This window comes from Dama dama, chromosome 29 (assembly GCF_033118175.1).
Source record: "Dama dama isolate Ldn47 chromosome 29, ASM3311817v1, whole genome shotgun sequence".
NCBI classification, from domain to species: domain Eukaryota; kingdom Metazoa; phylum Chordata; class Mammalia; order Artiodactyla; family Cervidae; genus Dama; species Dama dama.
This window is the reverse complement of record NC_083709.1, coordinates 50,099,756-50,123,013: the sequence shown is the minus strand read 5'-3', so window position 1 is coordinate 50,123,013 and position 23,258 is coordinate 50,099,756. Positions and strand designations below refer to the sequence as shown.

The 23,258-nt window shown below is 42.7% G+C and overlaps 1 protein-coding gene across 5 annotated transcripts in view; it reads left to right on the top strand.

Moving 5' to 3' along the window:
* SMARCA2 (SWI/SNF related, matrix associated, actin dependent regulator of chromatin, subfamily a, member 2) overlaps nucleotides 1–23,258 on the top strand; it is a 175,467-nt gene that overhangs the window by 120,146 nt on the left and 32,063 nt on the right. The window contains exon 1 of one of the 5 annotated variants that reach the window (XM_061132645.1): nucleotides 23,123–23,232. The exons of the other annotated variants lie outside the window; for them this stretch is intronic. The gene's annotated coding sequence lies outside the window, so the exon portion shown is untranslated. Of the gene's footprint in view, nucleotides 1–23,122; nucleotides 23,233–23,258 lie in introns of those variants that run through there. 5 annotated transcript variants of the gene reach the window in all.

The window sequence follows — 23,258 nt, the reverse complement described above, 5'->3', positions numbered from 1 at the left end:
TTATTCTTAAATCAGTGGGCTAGATTGTTTCCACAGTGATTGGATCTGATATGTTCCCTTTGGTCAAAACTCCATAGGGTTGGTTTAATGGAAGAAAGTGTCCTCAGAGTGTCATCTAAAATACTAAATACTAAAGGCTGAGAAGTGACAGAGACTTGTTTCAATTGGTTCTTAAAACTGTGATGCCTGGAAATTCTAGTCTCAAGTTTTAACCTTTTGAAATACAGGTTTAGCTCTGAAATCTAACTCAGACATTGAAAGTAACCGTGGGAATTGGACCTGGCGTACCGATCCTAAGGAGCCCACAGCAGTTCACATTATCTTTAACCACTGCTTAGAGACAGATGGTTTTCGAAATACGGCTGCTTTTCTGAATCAAGATTTGGTTTTTGTCCTGTTCTTTTTTGTTTTTTAAATCCATAAAGCTATGAAAAGAAATCTTTTTTAAAAATATGTTTATTTTTGACAAAAGTTTTACATACTTAAGGTGTACCATGTGATGTTTTGGGACAGGTATACACTGTGAAAATGTATGACTTCATTCTCCCAGTGAGAGCAGGGGAGGGCACAGCTGTTTTTAGGAAGTTAGAGACAGGGCAGGGAACTTTACTGATACAATTGTATCTTTGATCGCTGCCTCTCAAGGGCGTCTAGGATCATGGTTAAGAGACAAAATCTTGGAATCTGATGAACCAGGGTTCAAATCCCAGCTTCACCTATCTTGCTCTGTGACCTGGGGTGCCTAGTGTAACCTTCCTGTAGCCTTGTTGTAGAAATGGGGAAAATCATAGCTCCTTCCTATAATTTTCTGAAGTTTGCATATGTGTACCATAGAACCTGGAATATAATGATTACCAAAAAAAAAAAAAGAAAATTAGCTATTAAGGAAAAAGTATTAAATTATTTCAGAGAATACCTAGATGGTAGGAAAAGAAGAAATAAAATAGTTCTGTTGTGTGTCTTGAATCCTAGGTTTGGGGTGACAGAAGAAAGGTCAAAGGAGGGAAGAGGTCCTTACCATGAATGGAATTAAGGAGGGTGGCACGAGTCCTTACTGAGTATGTTACGGAACATGCGCACAGGCTAACTCGCCTCAAGCCAGCCAACCTGTAGTCATGCAGCTCTAAACTCCCTGGACTCTGGTTTTCTACTTAACCCTCCGTGGCTGCGGGAAGGGCAGGGGGCTAGCAGTCAGGAAGCTGGTCTGTGCATTCCGGCCCTGCTGCCAGCTCAATATGTCATCTTGGTTTCTTGATCTGGGTGGAGCTGCATTCTCTTTGCTGTGCTGGGTCCCCTCCACCTACCTACAGACAACCTCGGAAATCACATGAAGCCGCTTTCCTTTTCCTTTTTACTGCGCTTTTGGTAATGAGCATCCCCTGCTTTCTGATCAGTGGGTCCATTGGTGGAGGCTGTTGAAAACCACATTCCATTCAACGCCCATTTATTGAACGGTGAGCAGGTTGAGCTCCACACGGTGCAGGCACGGGGAAAGTAGTGTTAATTGTTGAGCTAGTGTTCCTCACCGTGGCTGGCCCGCCTTATTAGACCAATTAAGAGCCAGACTTGAGAGATGCTATTAGAGATAATATTGCACACTTAGCCACCTTAAAGAGCTTGTCAAGAGCAGGTCTCCAAGTGTACACAGATGGGAATTAATAGAGATTAGAACAGATTGTGAGATGCTCTGACTTGTAGGGCTTTTAACTGTTGAGGAAATCAGCAGAGTTTAAGATATATCCATCCTCCTTCACCCTAGACTTTTAGTGTCACGTCTCTGGGGGCATTATTTATGATTTCTCCCCCTCCCCCCATCTTCAGACTCTGGAGGATGGAAAGGCAGCTGCTCTTTGGCACATGGTGTGACCTCCGGCCATGCTTGGCAACAGCGTTCATCTCCTGGATGCTTCTGGGAGACCCAAGCCTTCCCAACAGCCACCCCTGTGCTCCTCGGGGGTCTCCCCACCCTGCTTGGCCTCCAGTGGAGGAGAAATACAACACAGTGCATCCCCCATCCACCTTGACAAAAGAAAGAAGGATTGGGGGAGTTAGATGCCAACATTGCGAGCTGAAGGAAGCGTGGGACACTTGCAGATTGCCGCTGTTTTAGAGACTAGCTCTCCTCTTTGTTCAGGACAGTTCAGGTGGCTCCTCAGAGGAGTCGGAGGGCATGTCCCAAAGCAGATTGCAGCTGTGACCACCCCTTACCCCCAGCCCCGCTCCCCACATCACCCCTCCAGCAGTCTCCCACTGCGTGTGTAATTGAATCCAAGCACTTTAGTATGGTCTCCAAGGCCATGGCCATCTGGCCTCTGCCTGGCCCTCGAATGTCATCTTCTTCTCTTGTTCTCTGGGTGGCCGCCACACTGGGTTGTCTTCCTGGACCTGTGCACTCCCAGGAAGGCTCCTTCCCTAACTACCACATGGCCGTCTCCTTGTCCTCATGCTCTCTTTCCAGACAGACCCTCCCTGACTGCCCCAGCTTAAAGAGCCAGGCCCTGCCAGCAACTGTCACATAACCTATGTTAATCTTCTTCGCAGCCCTTGCCACCATCCAAAGGTTATCTCATTGGCTTCTTCCATTGGTACCAAGCTCCAGGAAAGCCAGGGTCCTCGCCTGGCTAGTCCACCACTGTATCCCTACAGTAGGGCAATGCCTCGTGCAAAGTAAGCACTCCATAAATATTTGCAAATAAATGAATGTACCAGCCAGAGATGAGTGCTCAGAGAGGATATTTGCTTACACTTCACGTTCTTTTGGTGAAGGCAGTAGAATCCTGTGTTATTTACAAATATGGATCAAGGTAGAAATTACTGGCATTCTTTCCCATTAAATTCCTGATCTGTGTCTTCATGTAAAGGTTTCTTACTTAAAAGAATTCTAAAGACATGTGGTTTTGACATAAGTGCTCTTGAGCTTTTCAAGATTTTAAAGGCTCTGTTCTAATTTCAGAACACATTGATGAAGAGTATTTAAATATGCATAAAAATACAACCATCGCTTCAATCCAGCTATTCCTTGGAAATTCTTATAGATTTTACAACAGCTGTCTTCTGGCATAAGCCCTTATTTCTTTTTAAGCAAAAACCAGACTGACGTATCTAGTCTAACTTGAAAAGGCAAAATAGAAAGTACTAAATTAATTGGGTTTTTGTTTCTATTTTTGTACAAGAAAGTGTCCAGTGGAAAATGATGATCTTAAGCATAAGGCCATGTACCTTTTCGATGGATGCCTTTCTTACTTTCTGTTAAAGAATGTTGAATTGTCAGAATCATGAGAAATTGTTGACGGGAACATGAAACTTTCCTGCAGACAAAGCTTGATTCTTGTTTTGCCACCCCTACTGAAATCTAAATATTTAAGGTCACTGTGCTTATCGTCCATCATAAAAAGTATATTCCTAATGCACAATGCTGTTTTTTAAAGATATTTTTCCCTTGGACCTTGAATATAGAATATTTTCCAAAGATTATTTAAAATGATGGACTTCCCAGGTGGTGTAGTGGTAAAGAATCCACCTGCCAATTGCAGGAGGTGCAAGAGAAATGGATTTGATCCCTAGATTGGGAAGATGCCCTGGAAAAGGAAATGGCAACACACTCCAGTATTCTTGCCTGAAAAATCTCATGGACAGAGGAGCCTAGCAGGCAGTTCATGGGGTCACAAAGAGTCGGACACAACTGAGAAACGGAGTGTGTACACATACACACACACACACACACACACACACACACACACACGTTTAAAGTGGTATCCTCAAAACTTCAGCTTTACCAAGGCTTCCAGTGGTTCTGTTCTTGCCCAGTTTGCCTCTCCTGTTTTAGTGGAATGACAAGCCTGCGGCGTCGGGATGTTGGGCCTCTGGTTCCAGATGTATTGTCATTTTGTTGTGTGACATCTTAGATCAGTCACCTCACCTCCCCGGCCTGTTTCCTGGTCTGCACATTGGAGTCACGAAGTGAGGGATGGGGGTGAGGAAGAGAGCCTGGCCCATCTCGCCTGCCTGCCTCCTTCCTCAGACTTTTGTCTTTGGCAGCCCTAGAATGGACTGTGTGGGTCTGGCTCCAGCTGAGACTCAACCCTCAGGAACTAAACCCAGAGGGGTCGGGGGTGAGGGATTCTTCTGCTTGTTCTTAGCCAGGCTTTCTCTCAGAAGTGCAGGCTGACAAGGGTTCTGTAGCGTGTTAGTGGACTCAGTGCGTGATCAGTGTCCGGGACGGCCTGGGTGTTAGTAACATTTGGAGAGCTGAGCCAAGTCCTGGGTGCTGACAGTATGTGATGGCCGGGACACTAGCAGGGTGGAGCCGTGAAGGGAACACCTACCTGCCAAAGGAAGCTACTTTCTCTACTCAGGGAGTTGGGGGCTTCAGCACCTCTGTATAGACCAAGGCCAAAGACTTTTCTAGCACACTGTCACCAAGAATAACCCACCTCATCATTTTTTAAATCCCTTTTACTAAGCAGAGTACATAACAGCTGCTGCATGGATTTATTTTGTTCATTGAAACATATCAAGTCTCCTTGCCAAATTATCAAGACCAAATCTGTTTGCATTTACTTTAATTTAAAAAAATGCACTAATGTCATGGGATATTATTGGAAGGTCTGGGAAGGATACTGTGGCGTCTAACAGACTACAGTGTCAACATTCCTGGGGAATCCCTGACATGAACATTTGTTTTGCAAAAGAATTAAGAAACCCAGTGTAGGGGTTTTATTTTATCGTGTTACACAAATCTAATGAATGACTATTTATTAGTAGTTTTATAAATTGTGTCTTTATGCATTTCTGTAGTCAGCACCCAGAGCTAGATATTTTTTTTAAGAAAAGTAACAGTTAAAATAGGGCTTCACAAGTGGCGCTGGTGGTAAAGAATGCTCCTGCTAATGCAAGAGATGTAAGAGACGTGGGTTCAATCCCTGGGTCGTGAAGATACCCCAGAGAAGGAAAAAGCAGCCACTCCAATATTCTTGCCTGGAGAATCCCATGGACAGGGGAGCCTGGTGGGCCATAGTCCATAGGGTTGCACAAAGTCAGACATGATATAGCATGCAGGCATGCAGTGTTTAAAATGAAATTTATTTGGAGGGATTCTCTGCATCATAAAAGCATAATGAGAAATATGGAAGAGGGGTAAGAAAATAGAGTCACCTGTAATCTTGTTGACCTTCACATACCCAGGTTGGAAAAGGAGCCAAGTAAAATCACAGATGGGATTACGGTGGTGCCGTTGCGTTCAGATGTATTTTTAACCTGTTATGAGGGTTGGCTCTCCGCAGTTTCAGTAAATCCCAACCCATGATGCCCATCAGGCCCCAGCCTGTTGTCAGCTGTATTTGCATGTCCTTCCATTCAGTCTGAAGAACACCCTGTTTTCCTTGGCACCCACTGCTAGAGGACTTTTTGTTTTTTCAGCCATTAAGACACATGTGGGGGCATGCCTCCCCACACTGGAAAAGCAATTTTTGCTTCTTCTCATAAACAGGGCTTTTATTTCGCCACTTCAGGTTTCACAACCTGTTTCCCCTCACTTTCAAATACGGCTTTTCAGTTTCACAAAGAAAACTGTTAGAACTCAGTAATAAATGAATTCAGTAAGGTGACAGGTTTATTCAGTAAAATCAATAGTATACAAAAATTAGTTGCATTTCTATGCACTAACAACAAATTATCAGAAAGAGAACCATCCCCTTTACAGTTGTATCAAAAATAATAAAATACCTACAAATAAATTTAACCAAAGAGGTGAAAGACCTATATACTAAAAACTGTGTCACTGGTGAAATACATTGAAGAAGACCTAAAAAATGGAAATCTATTTCATGGTCATGGATTGGAAGAATTAATAATGCCAAATGTCCATATTATCCAAAGCAATTGACAGATTCAGTGCAATCCTTATCAATTCCAAAGACATTTTTCATAGAAATACAACTAACAATCCTAAAATATTTATGGAGCCACAAAAGTCCTGAATAGCTAAAGTTATCCTGAGAAAGAAGAACAAATCTAGAGGCATCACTCTCCCCAATTTCAAACTATATTACAAAGCTATAGTAATCAAAATGTTATTTTGTTGGCATAAAACAAGTACAACAGATCAGTGAAACAGAATAAAGAACCCACAAATAAGCCCATGTCCTGCGCTATGCTTAGTTGTTCAGTCATGTCCGACTCTGCGACATGGACTGTAGCCCACCAGGCTCCTCTGTCCGTGGGGCTTCTCCAGGCAAGAATAGTGGAATGGGTTGCCATGCCCTCCTCCAGGGGATCTTCCCAACACAGAGATCAAACCCAGGTCTCCCGTATTGCAGGCAGATGCTTCACTCTCTGAGCCATGTAGAGATAGCCAATCAATTTACGACAGCAGTACAAGAATATACAAGGGGGAAAGAGAGTTCTCTTCGGTCAATGGTTTTGAGATAACTGGACAGCAAAAGAATAAAATAAGACCATTATCTTTCACTATACACAAAAATTAACTCCAAATGGATCAAGGACTTGAATATAAGATCTGAAGCATTTAAACTCCTAGGGAAAAAAAAAAAAAGCATGGGTAGTAAGCTATTTGTCACATTGGTGACGAATTTTGTATCTGACTCCAAAAGAAAAGGCAACAAAAACAAAAATAAACAAAGTAAGAAGTTTCTGCACAGCAGAGGAAACCATCAAGAGAATGAAAAGACAACCTACTGAATAGGAGAGAATATTTGCAAGTTATATATCCATCAAGGGTCAACACCAAATGAGCTATCTAAATAGACATTTTTACCAAAAAGATATGCAGATGGCCAACAGACAATAGCATCACTCATCATAAAGCAACTGCAAATCAAAACCACAAGATCAGTTCTACCTCTTAGAATGGCAGTTATCAAAAAGATAAGAACTAACAAGTGTTGGTGAGAATTTGGAAAAGAGGAGACCTTCCTGCTGGTGGGAATGTTAACTGGTACAACCACTATGGAAAACAGTATGGAGGTTCCTCAAGAAATTTAAGATAAAACTATGATATGATCCAGCAGTTCCACTTCTGGGTATTTATCCAAAGGAAGCAAAATCACTATCTTGAAAAGATATATGCACTCCCATGTTTATTGCAGTGTTACTTATAATAGACAAGATACAGGAACAACTTAAGTGTCCATCAGTGGATGAATGGATAAAGAAAATGTGGTATATATATGCAGTGGAATTCTATTCACCTCTAAAAAAGAAAACAGAAGTGTTGCCATTTTCAGTAACATGGATAGACCTTGAGGGGCTTATACTGAGTGAAATAAGTCAGAGAAAGACATACCATATGATTTCATATTTAAGTGGAATTTAAAAACAAAACAAATGAACAAACAAAACCAAAATCATAGAAACAAGAGAATACAGTGATGATTGTCAGAGAAGAGGATGGTTAGGGAGTAGGCAAAAATGGGTGAAGGGGTCAAGAGGTACAAACTTCCGGTTCTAAAATAACTAAGTTGTGGCGATGGACTATACAGCATGGTGACTATAGTTAGTGATATCGCAGAGCACACTTGAAAGTTACCAAAAGAGTAAATCCTAGAAGTTCACTTCGAGTGTGATAGATGGTAATAGGGAGTCTTCCCTGGTGGCTCAGTGGTAAAGAATCCGCCTGCCAATGCAAGAGATACAGGTTGGATCCCTGAGTCAGGAAGGTCTCCTAGAGAAGGAGATGGCAACTCGATCCAGTATTCTTGCCTTGGAAACTCCATGGACAGAGGAGCCTAGGGGGCTACAGTCTATGGGGTCACAAAAAGCTGGACACAACTGAGTGACTTTTATTAAGATACTTATTTTTACCTGCTGTGAGTGGTCCATCTCTAGTTGCAGAGAGCAGGGGCTACTCTCTAGCTGTGGTGTGCGGGCTTCTCATTGCAGTGGCTTCTCTTGTTGCAGAGCACAGGCTCTAGGCTCTCAGGCTTCAGTAGTTGTAGCTTGCAGGTTCAGTAGTTGTGGCACATGGGTTTAGCTGCTCCAAGACATGTGGGGTCTTTCCCGAGACCAGGGATAGAATCAGTGTCCCTTGCATTGCAAGGCAGATTCTTAACCACTGGACCACCAGGGAAGCCCAGCATTTAGTATATACGTATTTTAATATGGAACATTGAATGTATTGCCATAAAGATTTTGAAAATGCACATCAGTGCAAGTCTGTGGGAGTAGGGGGTTTGGTAAAAGATAGATATTAAATAAATCACCACCCAATTCACAGCCCCTTGGCTCAGGCAGCGTACCTCCTCCTGGCCTGTTATTTTGGCTGCTTCTTGAAAAGGTACAGGAGCTCAGGTCAGATCAGCAACAGATGAGTCTTTTAATGACCCTGGGAGGACTCACTGCTTGCAAATATCAAGACAAGCTCCTGGATGGGATATAAGACACACCTCATGAACGCCATTAACCCCACTGCTCCTCCAGAAAGGCCTCCTTTGTGGACTTCCTTCTACCCAGTTTCTTGGTGGCTCAGATGGTAAAGAATCTGCCTGCAATGAAGGAGACCCAGGTTCAATCCCTGGGTCGGGAAGATCCCCTGGAGAAGGGAATGGCTACCTACTGCAGTATTCTTGCCTGGAGAATGCCATGGTCAGAGGTACAGTCCATGGGGTCTCTAAAGAATCAGACACGACTGAGCGACTAACACTTTCACTTCCTCCCTAGCAGGAGACTCTGGGTGCTTTCTCTACCCTTCTTGTTGCCTTGTTTCTAGTGGGCCAGGCCCCTCCCTTTCTCCTCCTTACCTGTTCACTTGAGTCATCCACATGGTTCTGCCTGTGAGCTAAGTAGGGGTGATTCATCACTAGTCCGGCTTAGAAGGTCCTTTCTGCCAGTGGGGTTGAATATCTTATTTAAACCATTTAACTCCCAAAGCTGGATCGAGACAAAAGATTTTATAACTACCAATTAAAATAGAGGCAGTTTAAAGAGGAGGGCTGGAGCAGGGCAAACAAAAACCAAAAATCTTCATTTTGCCCCATTTATCTGGCTTAGTATAATTCACTGTATAATCCTGCAGCCTTTCCTTAAACAGTAATCTTTTAAGCCAGACCTTAGAATGCACTTCCTCGGTAAACCCTGTCATTTTGAGAAAGCAGAAGAGTAAACAATAAAGACTTAATTTTATTTCAGTAAGATTTTGGGGTCCCACTGATTGAGCAAGGCATCAATCTAAATGCTTTGGAAGGCTATTTTTATTAAAATGACTTTTTTAAAACCTCCAAAAGCAATTTCAGACTGATAGGAGGTTTAGACTTTTTGTTATTTTTTATTAGAATATAGTTGCTTTACATTGTTGTGTTAGCTTCTTGCTGTGACAGCAAAGTGAGTCAGTCATATGTATACATATATCCCTCTTTTCTAAATCTCCTTCTAAATGGCGCTTCCCTGATAGCACAGTTGGTAAAGAATCTGCCTGCAATGCTGGAGACTCTGGTTCAATTCCTGGGTTGGGAAGATTCACTGGAGAAGGGATAGGCTACCCACTCCAGTGTTCTTGGGCTTCCCTTGAGGCTCAGCTGGTAAAGAATCCGCCTGCAATGGGGGAGACCTGGGTTCTATCCCTGGGTTGGGAAGATCCTCTGGAGAAGGGAAAGGCTACCCACTCCAGTATTCTGGCCTGGAGAATTCCATGGACTACATAGTCCCTGGGGTTGCAAAGAGTCAGACACGACTGAGCAGCTTTCACTTTCACTTTCCAATTTAGGGCACCACAGAACACTGAGTAGAATCCCCTGTGCTATGCAGTCAGTCCCCGTTAGTTACCTGTTTTATACACACAGGGTGTATATGTCGGTCCCAGTCTCCCAATTCATCCTACCACTCCTTTTACCCCTTGGTAACTATAATTTGTTTGCTACATCTGTGCTTCTCTTTCAGCTTTGCAAATAAGTTCATCTCTACCATTTTTCTAGATTCCATGATATAAGTGATGTTATTCAATACTTGGTTTTCTCTTTCTAACTTACTTCACTCTGTATGATATCCTCTGGGTCCATCCACATCTCTGCAAATGATACTGTTTTGTTCCTCTTTCTGGCTAAGTAATATTCCATTGCATATAAGTACCACAGCTTCTTTATCCACCTCTGTATCAATGGGAATTTAGGTTGCTTCCATGTCAGACATATTTTAAGACAAAGCCAAAACTCATACCAAGAAGATTTAAATAAATAGTGAGTAAAAGTACCTGTAATATACTATGAAAGAATAGGGGAAAGAGAGGTCAAGTATAGTACTATGAATGAAATGGAAATCTGGCCATTTCTTAAAAGGCAAGCATGATTTGGTAGGAAAGAAGGATCAGGAGAAGCAGGGTGCCCATTTTAAGGGAAGCATGAAGAGTCATGGGCATGTGACGCGTGCTACTGTTACCCTGTGTGTTGGGAGCAGAGAGTTTTTATAGGGATGCGAGTGGAGAAGAAAAACTAAGATGAGGCTCTGCATGACCAAAGAATTTGGGCTGTATTCTTTATCCTCTCCATAGAAAGAATGGGGAGTCTGAACCTTTCTGAAATCTGAGAATGAGTGATCTTTCCCTCCTTTTAGATCGAGAAAAGATAATCATTTTCATTATAAAGGATGAATTTAAGGGGCCCAAGAGAGAGGACGAGGGAAACCCCTAAGGGAGGCCATTATACTTGACCCTGTGAAGAGAAGACCAGACCAAAGGGAAAGAAACAACTGTCGATGAACTATTTTAGAGGTAAACTGTGCTGACTGACAGGACATAGGTTATAATAAGGGAAATTGATCATTTTAAAGGTTTCTCTTCCAGATAACTGGGGATGGGAGTGGGGGACGCTGCTGCCCTTCAATGAAATAGAAGGATTCAGAAGAGAAATATTCACTCTGTCAGAAGAAAAGGATTTAATTGGGGATTTTTTGGTAGGATATTGGAAATCTTGATTGGTAAGGCCAGGCTGGAAGGAGAATTTTTGAAACTGAGAGCATTGAGGTCATACTTGGAGCCAGGGCCAATTTGGATCTCCATAGAATATTCTACATTCAAAATAGGGGACTGGATGTGTCACAGGTACCGGCCATCAGTAGTTAGGGGCTGCTCAGAAAGCACTCGACACTCGACTTGTGAGTCTGCGTCCAGGCTGCCCAGCAGAAGGCACCCCACGTAGGCGCCTTCGCAGGTGTGTCTCACAGCCCCTCCGGGAAAGCACTTTGGAAGTGCCCTAGAGGCAAGTCCTCCTAGGCTTGCTAAGAGACATCTTGCCCGTGGCTGATGAGGACATCAGACGTACTAGTGATGCCTGCCATGTACTCAGAAGGGGCCACTGACGACACAGTTACACTGACTGCATAGTTACAGTCACAACAGAAAAGAACAAAGAAGAAGCAGGCCTAAGAAAAACTTGGAGAATCTGTAGTCACAGGAAGGAAAATGTGGCGAAAAAAGGTAGGAAGTTCCAAAACTGGAACGTTAAAGGACGGAAAGATTTTAAGTAAGGAGCAATGGAAGAGAAAGGAAACAAAACAGGTTTAGAGGTGATGAATAGAAATGGGATATAGGAGGCTTTGGGCAGGTTTTGAAAAATGTCAGTATTTTGGTTGCTAAAGGAATTTATATGGTCAGGAAGGAGATGCATCAGTATTGATGACTCTAGAAGTTGATGCCAACAGGGAGGTGAGAAGCGGCATGAAGACTAGAGGGCGATGCAGGGAAAATAAGAGCCTGACACTAGAGTTGGTAACTTTGTACTTGATTAATATAGAAATATCTAAAACAAATGCACTTGAATTCAGTCATAGCATTTGATAAGCTGGTAGATGACCTGAGAGCAGTTTTCACAGGGAACTCTGTCTAGAAGTTGAGTTTGTGTTCAGTTGTTCTGTTCCCTGACTTTTCCCTCCCAGTGCTAAGCTAGATTCTGTAGGGAAACTGAGAAAAATAAGGCAAGGTCTCTGTAAGGAAAAAAAAAAGAAAGAAAGAAAAGTTTCACAGTTGGAGGAAAGCAGGGACAATCATGGATGTAAGGATTTGTGAAAGACGCTCCAGTCGGGGGAGCATGAGAAATCACCAAGTGGGGAAGAAGCATAGCGTGCTCTGTGGAGGTCCCAAGCTTGATCCCGTGATTCTCACTGGGTTCACATACCAGAAGATCAGGCAGGTGGGGGATGACCAGGTCATGGGCATCCCAACGCTCCAGGCAAGAAACTTGAATTGATTCACTGAGGAAAACTTAAGAATGCAAATAGGGCAATCCCGTGATGAAAGGGGTATGTAACATCTGACCAATCTGCCCATAATAACCTCGGAAATACTCAGAAGGGAGCTGTTACATCTTATTGCAGGGGAGAAGAGGACGGGATGACAAAAAAGAACAAGCCAGCTCATAGGCTTTGTGACCCCTATTCCAAAAAGAAAAATACAGCAGAAGCCCCCTTAACTGAAATAATCAGACCCAGTAGCCAGTCTGTCAATGAAAATATTAGTTAAGGTTAGAAAATGATACACATATCACTTGTATGTAGATGAAAGCTTCAAGGAAAAAAATAAGATATATCTGTTTGCCACAGCTTTGAGGGAAGGCTTGGGTTTCCTCTGAGTCTGCTTGCTAGATTACAGTAGTCTATCTTATATAAGTAACACCCGTTATGTATCACATAGGATTTCCAGTATTGCTGTTTTTAGAGTGAGAATCTTTGGGGGGAAAAAAACCTTTGGCTTTATTGCAGTATAACTGACAAAACTATAAGATATAAAGTATACATTGTGATTATTTGATAGATATATACATCGTGAAAGGATTCCTCTGTCTGATTAACTAACCCACCCGTGAGGGAGGATCCTGACGGTAACAAAGCACAGTGAAGGCAGGTCCTTTACAAATTATCGGAGTCTGGCCTTTGCCAACTTCAACAGTATTTTGTTTTTAAGCAACTCGTCTTTTATGGAGTCTTTGGTTATGCTCACTGTTTTGTAGAAGTAAGAACCCTATTTCTTTTCACAACTGTGTGTTTGTGCTAAGTCACTTCAGCTGTTTTCGACTCTTTGTGACTCTATGGACTCTAGTCCACCAGGCTCCTCTGTCCATGGGATTCTCCAGGCAAGACTGCTGGAGTAGGTTGCCATGCTCTCCTCCAGGGGATCTTCCCCAACCCAGGGATCAAAACCTGGGTCTCTTAAGTCTCCTGCATTGGCAGGCAGGTTCTTTACTACCTGGGAAGCCCACTTTTATGTAGTTCCAATAACAAGCATAACTAGCATCGAAATGTTGGGCGACACAGCTGAGTGTTGGTACAGAGTGAGGTGGAGAGAGCAGAAGGCCGGTGCTGTGGGCAGAGTCTTAGGTAGAGGTCCATTAAGATAACATGCTGGCTGCCTTCAGGTTTACTCAGGGGTGCATCTCGTAAGATTTTCTCTAGATGCTCTGTTTCTGGGATGCATTTTAGGCATCGTCATCTATAAAAGAATGCCACTGCCCATTGAAGCCTGTCCCAGTGTTTTTCTGCCCCATGCCAATTGCTGACACTGTCTTGGTTGATGGGATCTCCAATTCTGCCTGTGTTAATTTCAGCTGGGGATTCCCAGCAAAACTGCTAGGCCTGGCTTAAGGTACCACAGAGCTATGGAAAGCAAGCAAGACCAGAGAAATGCTAAATGTGTTTACTAGTAAAACCTGGTCATAGCCCTGTTTGTGCTTTAAAACTAGAGATTCATTGTAAAATTTATTGCATTGCAAATTGCACTTGCAACATATGTATATTGCTTAGCTAATAGGGACTCAAAATTCTGTTTAGAATTTTTAGCTTTATTGACTTAGTATTAAATAAAACAGGATAGTCAAATTTAACAAATAATCTTATGTATACTTAGAGTACCATATAGATACAACGTGAGTAAATCTAAATCTGAAATTATTGTACATTTCCCAGTTGGCTTCTCAACTTTAACTGGAATGAGATATTCCTCTGCTGACATTCTGTGTGTGTGTGTGTGTATGCGTGTGTATGTGTATGTGTGTTCATACGCGTCTATCTATGTAGCCTAACCAGATGCTTGTGTGCATTATGTTCATGGAATTTCAGTCTCCATGGGACCGGCTATTGTTTCTCCTTCACACAGTAAACTCTTTGCATCTTATGTTTCCTGTTTGTTCATTGTTTATAGTAATAGCATCTCAAGTGCACGTGCTACCTCATGACCTCATTCAGCTTCAGCTCTCACACCAGTGTGGATATGCTCTTTCACATTTGTAGCTCAAGTTCCTAAGAGAAGTGAACTACCCCAGCCAGGCAGTCTCACTTGGGCTTATGCAGAGACCCTCAGGCCAGGCCCTGCACAAGCCTAAAGACAGGCAATCCCGAGAACAGGGACCCATTCTCAGACCCATTCTCTCACCCACGGGGTGAGACCAGGGCAGGGAGAAGTTGCCTGATTTGGAACGTAGATCCAGGCAGGATGAGCTGAGCGCAGGACATGCAAGCAGTCTTTGCTCCGCCCCATTGCATTACTTACAAATTTTCATTATCATGATAGAGTTAAAAAAATCACTCCCTCTAATAAGAGATTCTAATTATCGTATGTGTTAGTTTGCCAGGGCTACCAAACAAAATAGCACATACCGAGCGGCTTAAACAACAAAAATTGGTTTTCTTATTGTTCTAGAGGCAAGAAGTCTGAGATCTGAGATGAGATCAAGGTATTGGCAGTGTCCTGCGTCTGTGTCCTAATCCTCTCCTCTTAGGAGGACACCAGTCATATTGAATAAGCACCCACCCTAGTGACCTCATTTTACCATAATTAACCTCTTCAAAGGACCCATCTCCAAATATAGTCACGTTCTAAAGTACTCGGGATTAGGGCTCCAGCATAAGAATTTTGCCTGTGACAGTTCAGTCCATAACAACATGGTGTACTAACTGTGTAAATTATAAGCTTTGCTGCTAACTCTTCAGTCCTCAAATCACAGCGTAAATAAGAGAAGCTTATTAGGATCAGTGACCAATCTCATCACTTCTTCCAAAGTGTGTTGGTGATTGGTCACTGAGCATATGCCAGTTCAGCCCATTTACAGACCGCAAAGCATGTTGTTGTGGCACCTCCTTGTCGCCTAGGAGTAAACCCAGACAACATGCTACAAAAATAATGAGAGGAAATCAGCCACCAAATATGAAAGTGGAGCAAAGAGATAAAAAAGTAACAACACAGGAAGGAAAATTGGGTGCATTTAGAAGATTTGAAAAGGACATATGTCAAAGTGAAGACTGGAGTCCTGCATGAAACTGCAATACAAACTGTATTGAAAAGGCCCAGTAAATATATAACACAAGCTAAAGTCGCCTCAGTGTATTTTATTTTTTTTTTCATGTTTATTTATATTGTTTTTAATAACATGATAACAAGGCTTATTATTGTTTTTTTTAATAATAAAGATTGCATTTCCAGGTCTATTATCATGTTTAATCCCAGTGAGATTCAAAGGGGAGATTGATATTTTCTTTTTTTTTTTTTTTCCAATTATTTTTATTAGTTGGAGGCTAATTACTTCACAACATTGCATTGGGTTTTGTCATACATTGACATGAATCAGCCATGGAGTTACATGTATTCCCCATCCCAATCCCCCCTCCCACCTCCCTCTCCACCCGATTCCTCTGGGTCTTCCCAGTGCACCAGGCCCGAGCACTTGTCTCATGCATCCCACCTGGGCTGGTGATCTGTTTCACTATAGATAATATACATGCTGTTCTCTCGAAACATCCCACCCTCTCCTTCTCCCACAGAGTCCAAAAGTCTGTTCTGTACATCTGTGTCTCTTTTTCTGTTTTGCATATAGGGTTTCATTACCATCTTTATAAATCCCATATGTATGTGTTAGTATGCTGTAATGATCTTTATCTTTCTGGCTTACTTCACTCTGTATAATGGGCTCCAGTTTCATCCATCTCATTAGAACTGATTCAAATGAATTCTTTTTAACGGCTGAGTAATATTCCATGATGTATATGTACCACAGCTTCCTTATCCATTCATCTGCTGTTGGGCATCTAGGTTGCTTCCATGTCCTGGCTATTATAAACAGTGCTGCGATGAACATTGGGGTGCACGTGTCTCTTTCAGATCCTCAGTGTATTTTAAATTGCACCAGGAACATGAATTTGAGTGTTTACTTTGGATTGCAGACTATTAAAAAAAAAATTCAATCGATTTGCCTAGTGTTCAGGCCAAAGTGTTGAATTTAGTTGTATTGAAAGAAAATGATAATAACAAGGAGACTGGAAGAGAACATTTTCCTGCTAGTGAAGGCTGGTTCCATCATTTCAGGACAGGGCATGAGTTGATTATTGTTGAGTGGGCTTGGTGGCACGGCCAGGGTCCCAAAGGTTAGTTAAGACAGGAAGTTATGATGATCACAAGTGTTTACTGTTGATGAGACAGATCTTTTTTGGAAGACAACCTTATCAGGAGCTTATATGAAGAAAGATGTAGGCTCACACAGGGGCCTTTGGAGTGGACTCTAGATAGTCAGCCAGAGAGGCTTAGTTAAGGCAAACTTAATGACGTAATGAAGAAAATGGTCGTGACGGAAAGGACGAAGATGTCCCAGAGGAAGTGACAGTAACAAACAAACAAACAAACAAACAAACAAAAAAAAAACACATTAAAGGAACGTGGAGAGAATTTACAACATTGAAAGGGCAAAGGATAAAATGTTGAAAGCTGATTCTTGGCAATTTGTCAAGGCTTAGAAAAGGCTCTTGGTCTGTAGCCTAAGCTATTTGATGAAAATAAAAAGAAGGCAAATGTTCTTGATAGATTTCTCTCTTTTTTTTTTTTACCATTTTAATGCCATATTTCTCATGTTTTAAATTAGTGTACTAAATACTCATTTTACTATGTTTCTCATTCCCCTGTACATGCATAACCCACAATGAGTTTTTAGTGCTTTGACATAAATTTGTCAGTGTCACGGAATGATCATAATTTTCCCATTGATTATCAGAATGACTTTGTTCAGTTTCAGCTTGTATAGTCATTTTTATGGTCCCTCACGTCCATGCGGAGCAAGGACAGTATGTGTGTGTGTGTGTCCATCTGTGTGCCATGTATGTAAGCACACGTGTGCATGCGTGTTTCTGTCTTTGCTGAAGTCTTCCCAAGATGCACCGTGCAATGTTCTTGACTGTATTATTCACCTAAGCCTAAGCATAATTTAGCCTCTTCTTGGTGGCTCGGATTTCCCTGATAGCTCAGTTGGTAAAGAATCTGCTTGCAATGCAGGAGACCTGGATTCGATCCCTGGGTTGGGAAGATCCCTTGGAGAAAGGAACAGCTACCCACTCCAGTATTCTGGCCTGGAGAATTCCATGGTCTGTATAGTACACAGGGTTGCAAAGAGTCGGACATGACTGAGCAACTTTCACTTTCACTTTGGTGGCTCAGAGACCTCCTTTGTGCTGTGAAGTAGAGTAACCTCCCAATGTGGGTATGGCTTATGCAGTCAAACTTCCAGAGTTTACACCCTGGGAGTCTGTGACTCACTTAATTTTTTAATTGAAGTACAGTTGATGTACAATCTTACATTAATTTTGGGTGCATAGCGTAGTGATTTAGTATTTTTACAGATTGTAGTCCATTAAAAGTTATTACAGGCAAATGGCTGTAGTTCCCTTTGCTATGCAGGGTATCTTTGTTGCTCACCTATTTTATACAGAGTAGTTTGTATCTCTTAATCCAGTACGGTATGCTTCATCTCTGCATGCCTGAGTTTCCTCACCTATAAAATGAGGAGGATAACAGGACCTAAGGGGGTTGTTGTGAGGATTAAATGAGCAAATGTGTATGAAGCATGAAGTACCTGGCAACAGGGTGAAGAGCATGCGAACTGCTGCTCCCGCTGTCCGTGGTGATGGTAGCAGTAGAAGGATTCATGATGTCTCAGGTTTATTGAAATTGATGCGCTTTCCTTCCTCTAAGAAGTGGCCTCAAATCACTGTGCTCTTGATTTCTCATGGTGTTTTACTTTTGTGGTCTCCTGGCTTGGAACTTGGCTCTTGGTGGCCTTCTTTGCATCTGCCCTAAGAAGAACAAGTGTCCTGTTCTGACCCTTGCCCCCATTTGAATTCCTTTGAATTTGATGCTTTAACCGTGGTGGGTTTACAGACAGAGAACTGGTCTTGTGCTGATGGCCTGTAAGCCTTGCGGACCGTCTGTCACAGGAAAACCCAGAAGAGCATTGATTATTTGACCCCAGGACCTGCACTTCACCATTTGTCGTCATCTCCAAATGAGGTTACACCCCTAATCATTCGGTTTTACCTATCTGTCTCAGAAGCATTACATTATTCTTTGTAAGCCTTGAAATTGTACCACAATTCTTTCTGCCTGTCGTCATCTTCTTTTTTTTTTTAATATCCTGAGAACCTCCAAGTACACAGGTGGTCCAGGCCCCCGGAGGAGCTCTGCTATGGAAAGAAGCAGGTGGGGTTTTGGCTGTTAGGGGTTGATAGTGACTGGTGAATGGCCTTGGGGCAAGAGAGCCAATGTGCATTTCTTTAATTCTCCACTGTTGCTCTAAGCTTCTTTCACAGGCTCCCAAGTTCTCTCTGGGGCTCTGTGGTTGATTCCACCAAGGGAGCTGTAGTGTAGCACGTGCCTGACAAAGGTGTTCATGCACTGTTTATAGTGTGGCAGGATTGATGGGGCCAGAAGTTTGGGGGACCACCCTCCCCTGCATCTCAGCCATTCTCTGAATAGAGCATCATGTTTAATACTGCCACAAAGGTACACAGCTGATCTTGAAGCTTAAATAACTTTTGTGGGGTTTCCCTGGTGGCTCAGACAGTAAAGAATCTGCCTGCAGTGAGGGAGGTGTGGGTTTGATCCCTGGGTTGGGAAGATCCCCTGGAAAAGGGAATGGCTACCCACTCCAGTATTCTTGCCTGGAGAATCCCATGCTTATAATTTTAATAATCCATATATTTTTTTCCTCTTCTAACCTCACATTTCTTTCCCCTGAAATAGGTACTAATTTACTTTGTCTCACTGTATAAAGGGTGGCTCCCCTTCCCACCCCCCCCCACCCCCCCGCCCCAGGTGTCCTTCTGTGGTTTCTCTTGTGCAATCAGAGAGGAAAGAAAGAGCCTTGGATCATTGTTGCGACTGTGATCTAAAGTTGTCAAACAAGAAATTGAAAAGCTCTCAGTACCAGAAATTCAGTTAAACTGAGGCTCCATCTGCTTTCCCTGAGTGGCCAACATTGCCCATCTCATTCCCCGACTTAGGGAGAGCAGGGAACTCAGCTGGCCTCTGATTTGCCTCACAGATGAGTGAATTAAGAAATGGGGGTCTATGAAACTGTAATCAGTTAATTGAACCCCCATCACTTCATGGCAAATAGATGGGGAAACAGTGGAATCAGTGACTGACTTTATTTTTCTGGGCTCCAAAATCACTGCCAGATGGTGATTGCAGCCATGAAATTAAAAGAGGCTTACTCCTTGGAAGGAAAGTTATGACCAACCTAGACAGCATATTAAAAAGCAGAGACATTACTTTGTCAACAAAGGTCCATCTAGTCAAGGCTATGGTTTTTCCAGTGGTCATGGATGGATGTGAGAGTTGGACTATAAAGAAAACTGAGTGCCGAAGAATTGATGCTTTTAAACTGTGGTGTTGGAGAAGACTCTTGAGAGTCCCTTGGCCTGCAAGGAGATCCAACCAGTCCATCCTAAAGGAGATCAGTCCTGGGTGTTCATTGGAGGACTGATGCTGAAGCTGAAACTCCAGTACTTTGGCCACCTGATGAGAAGAGCTGACTACTCATTGGAAAAGACCCTGATGCTGGGAAAGATTGGGGGCAGGAGGAGAAGGGGATGACAGAGGATGAGATGGTTGGATGGCATCACTGACTCAGTGGACATGGGTTTGGGTAGACTCTGGGAGTTGGTGATGGACAGGGAGGCCTGGCGTGCTGCGGTTCATGGGGTCACAAAGAGTCAGACACGACTGAGCGACTGAACTGAACTGAACTGAATTGAACCCCAGAGGGAAAAAATTTGTTTTAAAACTATGCTAAAATTCTTAGCCTTCAGATTAACTTGTTTCATTTCTTGAGTGTTTGAGGCATTTGATAACAATGGTACAAAGTTTGTGAACAGGTCTGTCTTCTGTACAGGAATTTCCTTACATCATGGATGTTTCCTTAATGACACTGAATGAGTGAATAATTGAGGATTTCTGAAAAGGGTTCTCTAGTCACTGGCCAGGACAAGACCAAACGTGCTTCTTGTTGAAATATTGTAAAGTCTGAGTTTGAAAGGAAAGCTTGCAAGATTTCACAGCATTATTTGTTGAGGTGTAAGGAACACGTATGAACCTGCAGTTGTTGGGGATTTTTCCCCAACTGCAAGAATTTGTTTTCTTTTACAGGGACTTCTCTTTATTGGGATAAAAAACACATAACATAAAATGTATAATTTTAACCACTCTTCATATACTCTTGTATACTTCAGTACATTATTGTGCACCTACCACTGTTCTCTGTTCCAGAAATTTTTTCATCATCTCATACTGAAATTCTGTACTCATTAATCAGTCACTTCTCACACCCCTAATCTGTTTGACCCCTGAGGACCACTACTCTCCTTTTTCATGTACATGGTATTGTACAATATTTGTCTTTTTGTGTCTTGCTTATTTTACCTCTGGAAATTTGATTTTATGCATACTGACCTAACAAGATGGCTTGTTAGGGGGGTTGGTAATTGACCTCAAAAATAAAAGTTATTTTATCAGCAAAAATGAGCTTGTTTGGGAATAGCATAGAATTGTGTTTCAGGACAACCATGCTGTAACAAAAATCATAGACAAGTCCAACAAACAAAGGAGAGGAGTGTTCTTTAATGGATAAAAAGGAAGGAGTTGGGGAGGGTTGTTTGGAGAAAAGAGTTTGGAGTGATAATAGTTTCTCACCAGCTGGGTTGCTGGGGTAGTAGATGTCTTATAGGAGATGCAATGTACAGTTGACCCCGGGCAATGCGGGGATTAGGAGTGCCGACCCTCTATGCAGTCAGAAATCTGTGTGTAACTTAGAGTGGGCCCCCCATACTTTCAGGTCCTCTGCACCCAACTTGGGATTAAACCAACTGCAAATCATGTAGTGATGTAGTACTTACTATTGATAAAAGTCGGTGTGTAAGTGGATTCACACAGTTCAAACCTGTGTTGTGCAAGGGTCAACCAAATATCTGTTCCAGTCAGGTCCTGTAACTGGTGAATCTGTCCTGTTATGATTCTTCTCAGCGTCTGAATCTGACAATTCTTCCTGTGATTGACATGCAGTGGGGCTTTGTGAGAGCTCTCCCTTTTGGCCTCCTGACTCCATTTTCATGAGGCTTCCCTTTATTAATTTTCACATGATAATCAAAAACAATTGTCCAGTTTCTGCCATGGATCTGAAATTCTGTATCCAAAATTGCTATAGTCTTTATGAAACCGAGTGACTGAAACGATTGTGGCATTTTGAGCAAGAGCTCCATGTTCAATTTTTGTTGTTGTTAAATATTCCTATTATAAAAATGTTTCTTACACATTGATATCTTGAATTTTCTTTAAAATGCCACTTTTTGGTTGTAGTTGCTGCTCCTATTCCCCTGGTTGTCTGGGGGATCATTACCTGTATTATTTGCTTCCAGGTCTTAGCAGGGCTTGAGGGAGGTTTAGTCTCCCTGAATATTGGAATGAAGTTTAGTGGTCCGCAGGAAGCCCTGGAATTGACATGTAATTGGTACCAATCCTCTGTCTTTACTGCTTAGCCCTCAGCTCTGTGACCCTCACCCCCACCTCCAGCAGCATCTGAGGGCCTTCTGGAATCCAATTACAGTCCTAAGGGAGAAGGACCCCCAGAGTATAAATAGGGGGCAAAGAGAAGACACACACAGAGAGAGACCTTGTCAGGGGGCAGATATTTACATACCAGATACTTGAATTTAGAATACGGAATTTCCTATTTCGTATCCAAAAAGATCATCCATGCATTGTCTAGCACTGCTTTCGAATTGCTCCATTCAGTGTTTCTTAAGGTGGTCTGTTCCACTGTAAGGGCTGTGCCACACAGCTTGGTGTGTTTGGAGATGCTGAGTGGAAAAGACAGACACAGGGGAAACCGTGCGCCCGGAGCTGGCTCGTGGCTTTTGTTTGCTTGTCCCTGTTTACCTATTCATAGTCATGGATCCCTTCTGCCGCCGCCGGCACCTCGATGTACCCTGGGGTTGAGAAGAGTCAGGATAAATGCGCACTTTCTGGACTGTTCATCTTTCACTAAGACATAGTGTGTGTTGAGATGACAGAGGGGGGCATGGCTGGACCCACGTGTGGCTTGCTCCCGGGTCTGCCATGTGCTCTGTAAGCTGCGAACTGTTTCCTTTAAAACAGCTAATCCTGTGCTACCGACCGTCTCCACGGACCGTCTCCTGCCTTTTATGTTCAGAACCTATACACACACACACACCCCCCCCCCAACCTTCTCCTGCATATTATGATCAGAACCTGCACACACACATAGGTGCGCGCGCACACACACACACACACACACACACACTGACTGTCTCCTGCATTTTTTGATCAGAACCTACATACATACAAACACACACACACCAACCTTATCCTGCGTTTTATGATCAGAACCTACATACATACACACACTGCTTTCTTAACTAACTGAGGAAAGAGCCACTCTGTATCTTATCCTTGAATATCCTGTGTCATGATCATGTATTCTTTAAAAAAGAAATTTTTTTTAAACTGAAAGAGAAAGAGAAAAAAGGGGGTGGGGGGAAGAAGGTTGCCATCCAGTGGAGGAAGGAGTAATTCCCAGCTTCATTCAGGAAAAAAAAACACAGGCTGAAATATGCTTAACTATTTTAACTTGGCTGGGGATTTTTATCACCAGAAGGGTTTTTTTCTTTCTTAGCGACTTCAGGAGCCAAATGGGTGCCGTGTGCCTTTAAGGGAAGAAGTGCCTCAGCAAACTTCGCTGTAGTTGTGTCTCACCGTTTGGGTAGGGAAGGAAAGCGTTAATTTCTTATTTGTACACTTTTTTTCCCCGACTTCCTTCCTATTCACTTCATTAAATCTAGAGGCAGTTCAGCATGGGAGCCGTCTGTATGTTGAATTAGGGCTCGCACTCTTGCGCAACACGTCACCAGTCGGAAACTGGGGGTTTGCTTCTGTGATTTATTTCAATATTGTGCTGGTAAAAGGTTTGGAAGGGAATTCTTTGTGGGGT